Consider the following 13,668-nt stretch of genomic DNA (forward strand, 5'->3'; position numbering starts at 1 on the left):
ATTCCTCCTACATATTAGAATTCTTAGATGCATTAATAAATACTACATATGCAAATACAGTAAGAGCATGATTAATACTTTCCCACTTGAAATGACTTATGTATCCTGTACACATGCAAATGTGTAAATTTCATTCTTAGATTACTTTAAATAGCATTACATCATTTTAGTAAGTCTTTTGGTGCCCAGGCAGCAAAAAACAGCACATACATGATTAGAGCATTTTCTCCATTGGTGTCATTGCCATAAATATATAGAGCCAGATGAAAAAGAGATAACATTAAGAGTAAACTGTATATTGTTTACTATTTATCAATTTAGTCAATAAAGTACCATTGTCATACTACAATAATGGTTATCTTGGTATATTCTTACAGTTATACCTATGATATGAATAAAAATAACCTTCATATAATTTAAGCAATAATGTCTCGTATTTTGAATCATAATATAAATAATTACAGAAGAATAATTTTTAAATGTCTCATTTTTACTGCATGTGTGTGTATGTTCACACATGCACATAGATCATGTGTCTTCATTTAAAAGCCGTGGCTTCTATAAAATTTAATTACGTCTCCCTGCAGCTTTAAATTGTGAGTGGCTCTAAATCAAGTGTGTCTTCAAAACAGGGGCAGCTTCTATTAAATTTAATTATGTTTCTCTGCGTATTGCACAGTGGAGGTGTAGCTGCTAAATGAGGGCATCTTCTATGGAAATGGCAGAGGAAAGATGTGGGAATAAGCAGGATGGCCTTCGTGCCTCTTTGAAGTGGATAAAAATACTGTTGTCTTGCCACAGTCAAACTCTCTGGAACCAGCTTTAGTAATGTAAGACAAAGCCAAGAAGATTGAATTTTTCATGCTATTTTCACGTATGATATGTACATTTCTGGAAATATTCCATTTATGTTAATTTTTCAATACATTAAATATGAATTCAAATGATTGAAATGTAGAAAGTCTTTTGCATTATATTTGAATTTCAGAACCATATGCGTCACTAATTTCCAGTCATACAAAAGGGATTAAAGAGGCATAGCAGCTTGAAATTATACTTTCTTTTGTTAAAAAACAAACAACAAAAGAAGAATACTAGGTTTTTTTTTAATCTCCAAAGATAAAAACTTTTCTTCTTAAAATTAAAAAAAATGTGATATAAATATATTTTTTCCTATCTCAATAGTTGCTTGATCATATGACTGATTTTTATGAGGGTATACGTTTGCTCATATATGTGTTAAATATTAAAAGCCAGCTTTTGAAAGCTGGTAAAAACTGAGAATTCATGAATGGATCACCTGTAAAATGAGATTGACTCAGTACTTGTGCTGAGCACTTACTGATTGATGTTATAAATCATGGTAATACGTGTTGCTTCAACATAAAGTCTCTATAGATGCAGGCTGAGTAAAATGGGTAATTACTTCTATATGTGTTTCACAATATTTAATAATGTACTATTATATAATTTATTATTATTACCATTATAGAACTGCTTCTGGGAGGGTGGCAGGAAGTTGATTACCTCAATATTCCTCTCCCTCAAGGAGTTGGAATTTTAAAGCATTACCATTTTGGGGGTGTAATACTTAGAGAAGGAGGTCTAATTAAAATAAACATTGCAGAAGGTCACGTTCCCAAACTCACTCAATGGAATAGTCTTTTCAAGTTTTTTGCTTTTCCTTTTTCTCTAAGCTGGAGCCCTTTCCTAGAAGAGAAGCAAAAAAAAAAAAAAAATGTACTTATAACTCTTGTGCAAATTAAAGTCCTGGCCAAACATTTTCCCAGCTTGTGTAGAAGTAAAATTAACTCGCTCATCTGGCGTTTTTTTGGACATGCAGACCTTGGTGGTGCTCTGCGCTTGTCTTGAGAACTACCATGCATTGCAGCAGACATGTTTATATGCAGAAAAGGACAGCTTGTGATAACAGTGGCAATGCTCTTGCAACTTGCCTATTTCCTGAGCTGCCTAGAAACGTATTGAACACTGCAGGTGCTCTTATCCTAAAGTCATACGTGTAATCTCCGACTTCGGTTTAAAACAATGACTGCAGAGATCTTGCCGGATGTTGAACGTGTGTCCACGCAACCCCACAGAAGAGAATATTTGACATGGTCACTCTGTCATTTAGGTGGAAACGTCTAAAAATAAGAGAAATCAATCTTCATGGGTCAAATGTTTTTTGTAGTCTATCCCCACTGGCTGAAAGTAAGAATGGGATTTTTCACTCTAGAGATTCTGTTTCTTACATTAGCTCAGGTTGAGAATTCTCTGAGAATCTATGTTACTGATGAACACTTGATTTTGTTTTATTTGGAATGTGTGTTTATTTGAACCCCTCACATGACATTGTATTTTCTGTTAAATTTATCAACACATCACAGCTTAATAGGTATAGCTTGTAAAAATGATTTGTAGATTATTTGTTTAAATTATGGTCACTGGCTCTTCTAGAGTAAATGTGCCCAAATAAATTACAAACCGAGATGTTCATTAGTGAATTGGGGGCATGAGGCTAGAAAAGTAAAACCAGCTGGGTGCACAGAGCTTAGCAGAGCATAGATGTACTCAGGTACCGACATCAGTTACCTGCTCACCAGTCTTCAGTTGAGTATCATTTTCCACTAAATAGCAATAGAAAAGGTTCCATTTTTATGGCCTGTAAGAGTGTGCCATATACGTAGTGCTGTATATATGCATTAAATTGCAAAGCTTACCCCATTCCATTTTCACTATTTCTAAATACTGTCTAAAATAAAATGACTAAAATGTCACTGGATCCACATGCATTCCATTTTTGCAATAAGCATTTCTTTCTACAAAAGAAAAATGCTGTTTAATTTCAGTGTGATTGTGAATTTTGTAAAATGAGGATGTAATAGCATTTTACTTAAACTTATAGCATCTTCTGCTCATATTGTGTTTCAGAATAGTTCCTTCATAATTAAAGTGTCAAAAAACACATTTGTAACAAGAATGATGAAATTCATTCTGAATAATCCGTCAGCAAATAATAACCTGCATTTCCTGGCTCTCAAACAGAATCATTTAATACCTTTCAATCATTTGGTTCTTCCCTCTTTTTTCTTTTTTCTTGTTACTCTTAGAAAATAACTTCCTATAACAGCTTAGAAACTATTTTATGGGCTTAATGGAGGTTTTTCTTTAGCTGGAATGTTATATGGTTAGCAAATGTTTCTATAAATATGTAAAATGCTCTTCCCTGAGTCCCCACTGGATGCCTCTCAACTAGAGCATTTCCAAAACAATAAACAAGGCAAACAAAGAATGCTTCAAAATAATCATAATTTCACATTTCCCCCCAAACATTGTTCATCTATTTTTCTATTTTATGGGTGAAAACAGACACCATATTGAGTGGAGGATTCCCTCTCACGTAGAGATGAAGGCAGGTTGGCATTTAGGTGCTCTGGCATATTACGTTTCTGAGATATTGAAGGAGTAACTCAGATTATTCGAGTGCATTTTCTCCATCTCAGATCTTATTTTTATCACTGCCTTTTTAAAAAATGGTATTCATTTTATATTTACTCTAAAAATTTAAATAAAAAACCCTGCTGTTTATATCTGGGCGTGTGTGCTCACTGGGGATTGTGATAAAATGCAAATATGAATAAGCAAGCAATGTCCATGTAAAGAATTTATCTTATATCATGAGAATCAGTTTTCTGGTTGGCTTAATATTTTCATGCCACATGTGCTTGAAACTTAGCTTTTGGAGAGTTACTGGATGAGGCAATGTATCTCAGGATGATAAACAGATTTATGCAGCACATACATCCTGACTTTTCACCTCTCTCTCCTTTGCATGAAGTTTAGTACAATACTCGGGCTGTACGAGGCATGACACGATAAATCATTTTATAGTGTATCCTAAGATTTCACTCCAGCACAGGTCAAGCACAATTGTAAAAGGGAGAAAAGAAAATCTTTTAAAATAATTTATTCTTTTAAAAATGCTTATACCATTCACTGCAGCTGCAGAACCATAATGCTTTCATTAGAGATCACATCTGGGCTGAATTAAAACAGGAGCCTTTCCCAGCCCTGGAGTGCTTGTCAGGTTGAAAGTTTTTCTCATAGCTCCTGAAGCTTTTCCAAAAATCAAGGGCTAAGACAGAGAACAGACCTTGTCACGAGCTGGTACCAGGCTTTAAGTACATTCCTGCTCTGTTATTCACCGTCTGGCTCTAATTTGGAGGTACATCTCCCTTGTGTTCACTTTATTAACTTACATATGACTAGCTCTTTTGTTTAATATGGAAATAAAGAAAACAGGGCTTGTTGAAGAATAGTACCATAGACTGAAGCTTTTATTTTTCCACACATTTGCTTTTTTCCCCCGTATATGTTTGTTCTTTAAAGCAATTTCCCCATATTTGAACCACTTGGATAATTTTTAAAAAGCAGATAATATAGAGAATTTGTAACAGACCTAGTTTTCTCCTTTATTTTATGGAAAGGGAGGGGGAGAACTACACGGATCTCAGTACATTGTCTCTTTTTAAATTCTGACCATCAATTTTATCTTAGGATTTCAAAGGAAAAAGTCTATCAATGTTATCCATAGACACGATGATATAAAAGCAAAATTATACAAATTTTGGTGAAATTATTTCAACAATGTATTGTATAGTTGAATAGAATGTCAACTATTGAGATATCATAATAGTAAGTAAAGACTGGAAGTATATTCAAAATTTTAAAAAATCCTAAAGTGTATTAGGAAGAAATGAATCACCAACCAAATAGAAAGGGGGCTAAAAAAACTATTGAGACTGAGGGGGCTAAAAAAACTATTGATGACTGAGAAATGTTAATGCTCCAGATTATTAGTATACAGTAATACAGTAATCTATCCATTTGTACAGCAGACACACCTTTATTAAAATCCCAGATCTTCGGACAAAAGGAAATGACACATTCTGTGAAGCTTAACATACTGAAAGAGAAACAGGTGCACAAATAGTTACAATGCAGTGCGCTCTCTACTGAAAAACACCTAATTGTCCAGCAGTAGCAGTGATTAACTCTGCCTGAGGAGGTCACCTTTGAGCTGGTCTTTGAAGGTTGAGTAGAAGTTCACTCAACTTTAGAGTAGAGATTTTAGCAAAGTTTTAACATTTACTCTTCATCTGAATTTACCAGTTGATCGTTTTGGGGGAATAAAGAATGCATCTCACCATAGCATTAATGCACTTTCCACCTTTATCGTTAATTCTAAAACTAACATTATTCTGACAAATTCTTTTCCTAAGTGACATCATAAATTACAAATGATTTTTCTCCTCTTACATAGATGGAGATTACTTTCAGCACATATAACAGGAAAAAACCTAAAGAGTCAAGTCAACCCAGATGATACGTGAGAATGCCAATTGAATTAATCTCTCTGAACCTTAAAACCTTTTTCATTAAAAAGATGGGGAGAATACCTATCCCATGGAAGGATGAGGATATAAAAAGATTGTGGATTTTGTGAATGAGGACAATAGCTACCCCGTAATAAAGTAACCTTCAGCAAAAATGTAATTCTTTCCTGTAAATTTTATCTCCAAATGGGACGAACAAGCCATCTCTCATGCTAGTGCTCTTTTTTCTCTTAGTAATACTGTATTTCAGGGTATAAGGGAATGTATGTATGATAAACATGAATGTCCATGTGCTTTGACAGATGAATGCAGACGGTTTGACGATTATCTTGATATAAAGTAGATTAATGGAAGAACACAAATAAAAAACCTCCTCTAATTTCTAATACCTAGGTATTCGGATTTAATTTCTTGATGAACAAAGTGATTTGTGCATTTCTGTGATACATTTCTCTTCGTAAAAAGTCTTGCAAGCTTCCTTAAGAGCAAGGGTTACCTTTTCCACTGCTTTTACAGGCACTCTCTGAGTACCTAGTAAAATACATCCAAGCCTAGGTGTTCAATAAGTGTTTGTTGCTTTACTGCCCCTTGTTCTTCAAACTCAGATTTAGGATTTCCCAGAGAGCATTAGCACAGTTTTGCCTAGTAGGAAAGACACAAACCAGAGTGGCTGAGTCAAGTCACTTGTTTCTGTATGTGGTTTATGAAATGTTTAACCAACAAACAAAAATTTTCAAATGTAAAGCAAATTAAATGCTATATATAGCACCATTGAGTTTATTTATAAAATGACAAGAATAACCTTCTAATTACATGAGATATAAACATTTAAGAGGATACAGTTTGAAAAGTAGATTCCTTCTTCTCCTTCACTGTTCTTTATTTCTGTATTAGACAATGAAGGTAAAGGGACTTGTTTTACTTAACAAAGCTGGTGAGCTGTTTTTACGGAAATTCTTTTTCAGTTTAAAACTCATGTGAATGTCAATGTCAGGGTAACAACAGCACCACTGGGATGAAATGGATAAAAGACTCCTGGTCAGATGAAATTCTCTTTCCATTAAGATTTGCCCTTCATGCTTTCCATTAAGTATTGTCAACTCAGCTTCTCTCTTCAATGAAAGCAGGCAGCTGATGGATGTTTATGTATAGTATAGCAAAAGATAGCAAAATACTTCTATTTCTATGTGTTTTTACAATCCTTGAATGAAAACAAAATATGATGGTATTTCTAGGCTACATTGTTTTGCATATGAATTGTGAAATATCTCATTTTTTAGTTGTAAGTTTTGATGCTCTGTGTACATTTACAATAGCATTTTAATCTCTCTAATCTTTCAATCTATTTGTATATTACACTTTACTCAAGTTTATCTTGTGTGAAGTATTTATAAGACTGGATGCATTTCGTAGACTTATAAACCCAAGTTTAGAAAATACATTTTGTTTTCTTAGATTTTATTTATTTATTTCAGAGAGAGAGAGGAGAGAGAGAGAGAGAGCATGAGAGGGAGAGAGGGTCAGATGAAGAAGCAGACTTCTGCAGAGCAGGGAGCCCAATGTGGGGATTCCATCCTGAGACTCCATGATCATGACCTGAGGCTAAGACAGTTGTTTCATTAACTGAGCCACCCAGGTGCCCTAGAAAGTACACTTTTAAGGTGGGATCGGATATTGAAGAAATAAGTTCATAATTCAACACAATTCATTCACTTGTATACCTTAAAATTTTTTCTGGCCCCTGATTGTGTGTTACTTAGAGTGGTTGAAAAAAAAAAATATTTAAAGTCACTTTCCTGACAATTAATGTATCTTGGAATGATGGCAATGTGCTTGTAGTTTCTTTTTATCTCAGTACTAATAATCAAGTTTGAAACATGGCTTCCAAGAATAAAATTTTACTGCAATTAAAAGTACAAGAAAAAAATTGATTTCATTTCTTAGTGAAGTATTTTCCTTTTATCAAGGAATATCTTAAATACATCTCTGAATATGCTTGATAAGTTTTGGCACTCAAAATATGTCTTACAGTATTTTTATAATGGTTTTCCATAGACAAGTTGGACATAGCATCAGGAGCTATATATTTGAAAGTTAAGGAACATCAAAATCATCTGATTTCTTGGCAATGCTCCTGATCCTGAGGTAGATCCATGAGTATTAAATAGCCGTTGGCACTTAAATAACAAAGTCAAGGAGCATATTTTTCCTTTTCCTAACTAAAAAGATTTTAGAAAAACAATCACCAAGAAAATATTATTTTTTTCCTTCTTCAAATTTCTCTAGGGTAAATTAGTTACATATTTAGAACAAAGTATCATTTCCATCAAAAGGAAGACAGTTAAAGAAACTAACAGATCATATCAAGGTATATACAGGAAGGTCAAGAAAATTATAGTAAATTTGCCATGAGAGGGTGGCAGTTGGAAAAACAAAGAGGGGCCTATCTAAGAAATATCTTGAAGTGAAAAATCAGTAAACTTTGTGATGTATTAGATTTGAGAAGCTAAAGAGTCAGTTTAACAACAATACTTCTAGCATTGGCCCCTTGGAAGCACTGCTGATTATAGAAAGCAATACTCATTGCATGCATAAAAGTCGCCTCAGACAGCTTTCTTCCTGTCTCACCCTCTGCCATATTTATTCAGTCACCAAACTAGGTTGTTAAATCATCTCTCTCAAACTTGTCCCTAACTTTCCACCTTTACAACCAACACATGAAATAGCCTTTGAACGAGTCTCCCTCTTGTAGACTGGCTGAAGTTTCACAACCATGTTAGAGATATTCCAACTGAGAAAATACAGAACGGTCATATAATTGCAATGGCTTCCCTGGACTGTCAGGACAAAATCAATCTGTTTTCTCTAACAACAAAATTACCCTTCAGAAGCTCTATCTGCCTTCTTCCTTCTCCAACTGCTTGCACTTCTCCAGATACATACAGGGATTTCATATCTCTGACCTCTTCCATATGTGGCAAACACTTGACACTCCTTCCCTAGTCTTCTCCTGTCAGTTTCTAATTATCTTTAGGTTTTGTTTCCACCATTCAAGAATCACCATCCCTGGGAGTCCTTCCTCTGCATTTCTCTATCTTAATCACTGATATTGCACTGAGTACAGGTAAAGATTCTAAGTATTTTCAAGATAATGAGCTCTTTGAAAATAAAGAGTGTATTTTTTGTATTTTGTAAACCCAGACAGGAGTCAAGCCCAATGTTTGGTGACAAGAGCTAGGTCACTTTTAAATAATTAAAGTAATATTACTTTATGATCTTGTGGGGTGATCTTTATGTCTTTAGGACATGAACACTGGTTCCATTCCCCAGATTGGGAAAATTTTCATAGAGAATTTGTTCAACCATATCTTCTAGCCTTTTTTCTTTCTCCTCCCTTTCAGGGACCCCAAAACTATGGTATTGGAATGCTTCATTGTGTCATTTATTTCCCTAATTCTGTTTTCATGGTTTCTAAAAGCTATTTGTTCCAGGCCTCCTCCTGATCCTTTTTCTCTATCATTTTATCCTCTAGATCACTAATTCTATCTTCTGCCTCTGTTACTCTAGCTGTTAGAGTAACAGCTGTTAGAGTAATATTACTTTAATTATTTAAAAGTGACCTAGCTCTTGTCATTTACTTTTTTTCTTTAATTTTTTATTTTATTTTTTTTTCTTTTCTTTTTTTTATTAATTTTTTATTTTTTATAAACATATATTTTTATCCCCAGGGGTACAGGTCTGTGAATCGCCAGGTTTACACACTTCACAGCACTCACCAAAGCACATACCCTCCCCAATGTCCATAACCCCACCCCCCTTCTCCCAATCCCCCTCCCCCCAGCAACCCAGACCAAATGACAGAGAATAAAGAAGCTGAGCAAAAGAGGGACAAACAGCTACTGGATCTTGTCATTTACTTTTGTCAGTCTTTTTGTTTGTCCGTTTTTGTTTGTATACCTTGTAAATCTTACCTTTGGGACTCATTCTGGCTGGGTCTTCTCTTTTTTTTCTGTCTCCCTCTTTCTCTCTCCCTTCTTTTCTCTTTTTTCTTTTCTTTTTTTTGGTGGTGACTTCCAATTGCTCGAAGCATTCCAGGGAGCACCTTGCCTGGATCACAGTTGATATATTCAGCTACACATCCCCTCAACCACCTCTCACCAAAATGAATAGGAGGAGGAATGCCCAACAGAGGAAAAATCCACACACTGTGTCCTCTCCATGACAGCTATTGGATATGGGCATAAAGAGTATGCCAGAAAGGGAATTCAGGGTAACAATTATCCAGGCAATGGCTAGGTTGGAGAAAACCATTAATTACAACATGGAATCAATTAGGCCAGAAGTGAAAGCCACCTGGGAAGAAGTTAAAAATGTTATCAATGAGATCCAATCTAATCTAAACTCTCTAACAGCTAGAGTAACAGAGGCAGAAGATAGAATTAGTGATCTAGAGGATAAAATGATAAAGAAAAAGGATCAGGAGGAGGCCTGGAACAAATAGCTTTTAGAAACCATGAAAACAGAATTAGGGAAATAAATGACACAATGAAGCATTCCAATACCATAGTTTTGGGGTCCCTGAAAGGGAGGAGAAAGAAAAAAGGCTAGAAGATATGGTTGAACAAATTCTCTATGAAAATTTTCCCAATCTGGGGAATGGAACCAGTGTTCATGTCCTAAAGACATAAAGATCACCCCACAAGATCATAGAATCTAGAAAGACATTGAGATACCTGATTGTGAAACTGTTGAATCATAATTTAAGACAGAAGCTCTTGAGGGCAGCTAGGGGGAAGAGATTCCTTATGTACAGAGGAAGGTCCACCAGAATAATGGCACACCTGTCCACAGAAACCTGGAAAGCCAGAAAGGGCTGGAAATACATATTCAGAGCACTAAATGAGAAGAACATGCAGCCAAGAATCCAGCAAGGCTGACATTCAAAATGGATGGAGCAATAGAGCTTCCAAGACTGGCGAGGTTTAAAAGAGTATGTGACCACCAAGCCAGCACTACAAGAAATATTAAGGGGGGTTCTACAAAAGAAGAAAGAACCCAGAAGTGTCATAGAACAGAAATGTACAGAGACAATCTATAGAAACAAGGACTTCACAGCCAACATGATGTCAATAAAAACATATCTTTCAATGATCACTCTCAACATGAATGGCCTAAATGCCCCCATAAAATGGCACAAGGTTGCAGATTGGATAAAACAACAGGATCTGACAATATGTTGTCTACAAGAGACCCATTTTGAACCTAAGGATACATCCAAACTAAAAGTGAAGGGATGGAGAAGCATCTTTCATGCCAATGGGCTTCAAAAGAAAGCTGGGGTGGTGATTCTCATATCAGATAAATTAGATTTTAAACTAAAGACTGTAGTCAGAGATAAAGAAGGACACTACATCATTCTTAAAGAGTCTATCCACCAAGAATATCTAATAATTGTAAATATTTATACTCTAATACAGGAGCAGCCAACTACATAAGACACTGTTAATCAAGTTAGAGTCATATTGATATCAACACATTAATAGTAGGGGATCTTAACATGCCACTCTCAGTAATAGATCTTCCAAGCAGAAAATCAATAAAGAAACAAGAACATTGAATGATATATTGGATCAGATGGGCCTCATAGTTATATAAAGAACATTCTACCCTGAAACAACAGAATACTCATTCTTCTTGAGTGCACATGGAACTTTCTCCAGAATAGACCACATACTGTGTCACAAACCAGAGCTCAAATGATACCAAAAGATTGAGATTATTCCCTGCATATTCTCAGAACACAATGCTTTGAAACTGGAATTCAAATACAAGAAAAAGTTTGGAAGGAATTCAAACACTTGGAAGCTAAAGACCACCTTCCTTAAGAATGCTTGCATCAACCAGGAAATCAAAGAACTTAAACACTTCATGGAAACCAATGAGAATGAAGACACTTTGGTCTAAAACCTATGGGATATAGCAAAAGTTGTCCTAAGGGGGAAGTATATAGCTATCCAAGCCTCCTTCAAAAGAACTGAAAAATCCAGAATATTCCAGCTCTCTTTAAACCTTAAAGAACTGGAGAATCAACAACAGATTAAGCCAACCCCACACACAAGAAGGGAAATAATATTAGAGCAGAGATCAATGAAATAGAAACTAGAGATACAGTAGAACACATCAACAAAACTAAAAGCCAGTTTTTTGAAAGAATCAATAAGATCGATAAACCATTGGCCAAACTGGAAAAAAAAAAAAAAGAGAGAGAGAGAGCGACAGGACCCCGAAACTAATAAAGTTTTGAATGAAGAGAGATCATGACTAATACCAAGGAAATAGAAACAATCATCAGAAATTATTATCAAGGGCGCCTGTGTGGCTCAGTGGGTTAAGTCTCTGCCTTCAGCTCAGGTCATGATCTCAGGGTCCTGGGATCGAGTCCTGCATTGGGCTCTCCGCTCAGCAGGGAGTCTGCTTCCCTCTCTCTCTCTCTGTCTGCCTCTCTGTCTACTTGTGATCTCTCTCTATCAAATAAATAAAATCTTTTTAAAAAATAATAAAATAAAATAAAATAAATTTTAAAAAAGGAAATTATTATCAACAGTTATATGCCAATAAGTTAAGCAACCTAGATGAAATGGATACATTCTTGGAAACCTATAAACTTCCAAAACTGAATCAGGAAGAAATGGACAACGTGAATAGGTCAATATCTAGTAATAAAATTGAAGCAGTGATCAAAAACTTCCCAAAAAACAAGAGTCTAGGACCTGATGGATTCCGTGGAGAATTCTATCAAACATTCAAAGAAGAAATAATATCTATTCTCTTAAAGATGTTTCAAAAAATAGAAACAGAAGGAAAACTTCCAGACTCTTTATGAAGCCAGCATTACCCTGATGCCCATACAAGGCAAATGATGCCCCTCCAAAAAGGAGAATTTCAGACCAATATCCATGATGAATATGGATACTAAGATTCTCCACAAGACCCTAGCTAATAGGATCCAACAGTACATTAAAAAGTTTATCCACAGTGACCAGATGGGATTTATCCATGGGATGCAAGGGTGGTTCAACATTCACGAATAAATCAGTGTGATAGAACAAATCAATAAGAGAAGAGAGAAGAACCACATGGTCCTCTCAATTGATGCAGAAAAATCATTTGACAAGATACAGCATCCGTTCCTGATTAAAACGCTTCAAAGTATAAGGATAGAGGAAACATTCCTCAACTTTATAAAATCTATCAATGAAAAACCCACAGTGAATAAAGCTGACAGCTTTCCCTTTGAGATCAGGAACACGACAAGGATGCCCACTCTCACCACTCTTGTTCAACATAGTACTAGAAGTCCTAGCAACAGTAATCAGACAACAAAAATAAATAGGTATTCAAATTGGCAAAGAAGAAGTCAAACTCTCTCTTTTCGCAGATGACATGACACTTTATATGGAAAACCCAAAAGACTCCACCCCCAAACTACTAGAACTCATACAGCCATTCAGTAATGTGGCAGGATACAAAATTAATGTACAGAAATCAGTTGCTTTCTTATACACTAACAATGAAAATATAGAAAGAGAAATTAGAGAATCGATTCCATTTACTATAGCACCAAGAACCATAGGATACCTGGGAATAAACCTAACCAAGGAAGTAAAGGATCTGTACTTGAGGAACTACAGAACACTCATGAAAGAAATTAAAGAAGACAAAAAAGATGGAAGACAAGTCCATGGTCATGGGTCAGAAGAATAAACATTGTTAAAATGTCTATACTGCCTAAAGCAATCTATACTTTCAATGCCATTCCAATCAAAATTCCACCAGCATTTTGCACCAGCATTTTTCAAAGAGTTGAAACAAACAATCCTAAAATTTGTATGGAAACAGAAGAAACCCCAAATTGCTGAGGAAATGTTGAAAAAGGAAAACAAAACTGGGGGCATCACATTGCCTGATTTCAAGCTTTACTACAAACTAGTGATCACCAAGATAACATGGCACTGGCACAAAAACAGACACATAGACCAGTGGAACAGAGTAGAGACCCCAGATATGGACCCTCAACTCTATGGTCAAATAATCTTCAACATAGCAGAAAAAAATATACAGTGGAAAAAAGACAGTCTCTTCAATAAATGGTGCTGGGAAAATTGGAGAGCTATATGTAGAAGAATGAAACTCAACCATTCTCTTACCCCGTACACAAAGATAAACTCAAAATGGATAAAAGACCTCAACTTGAGACAGGAATCTATCAAAA

At 35.4% G+C, this 13,668-nt stretch overlaps 1 long non-coding RNA gene across 1 annotated transcript in view; it reads right to left on the reverse strand.

The window, feature by feature from the left end:
- LOC309858926 overlaps positions 1 to 10,396 on the reverse strand; it is a 41,748-nt gene extending 31,352 nt beyond the window's left edge. Inside the window, exons 1-3 of the long non-coding RNA XR_014308442.1 lie at positions 10,130 to 10,396; positions 9,368 to 9,503; positions 1,650 to 1,710 (exon numbers count right to left, since the gene is read on the reverse strand). This is a non-coding gene — a long non-coding RNA (uncharacterized lncRNA). The remainder of the gene's footprint in view (positions 1 to 1,649; positions 1,711 to 9,367; positions 9,504 to 10,129) is intronic.
- Positions 10,397 to 13,668: the final 3,272 nt, after the last annotated feature.

The sequence above is a fragment of the Mustela nivalis genome (genome assembly GCF_964662115.1).
Source record: "Mustela nivalis genome assembly, chromosome: 2".
NCBI lineage: Eukaryota > Metazoa > Chordata > Mammalia > Carnivora > Mustelidae > Mustela > Mustela nivalis.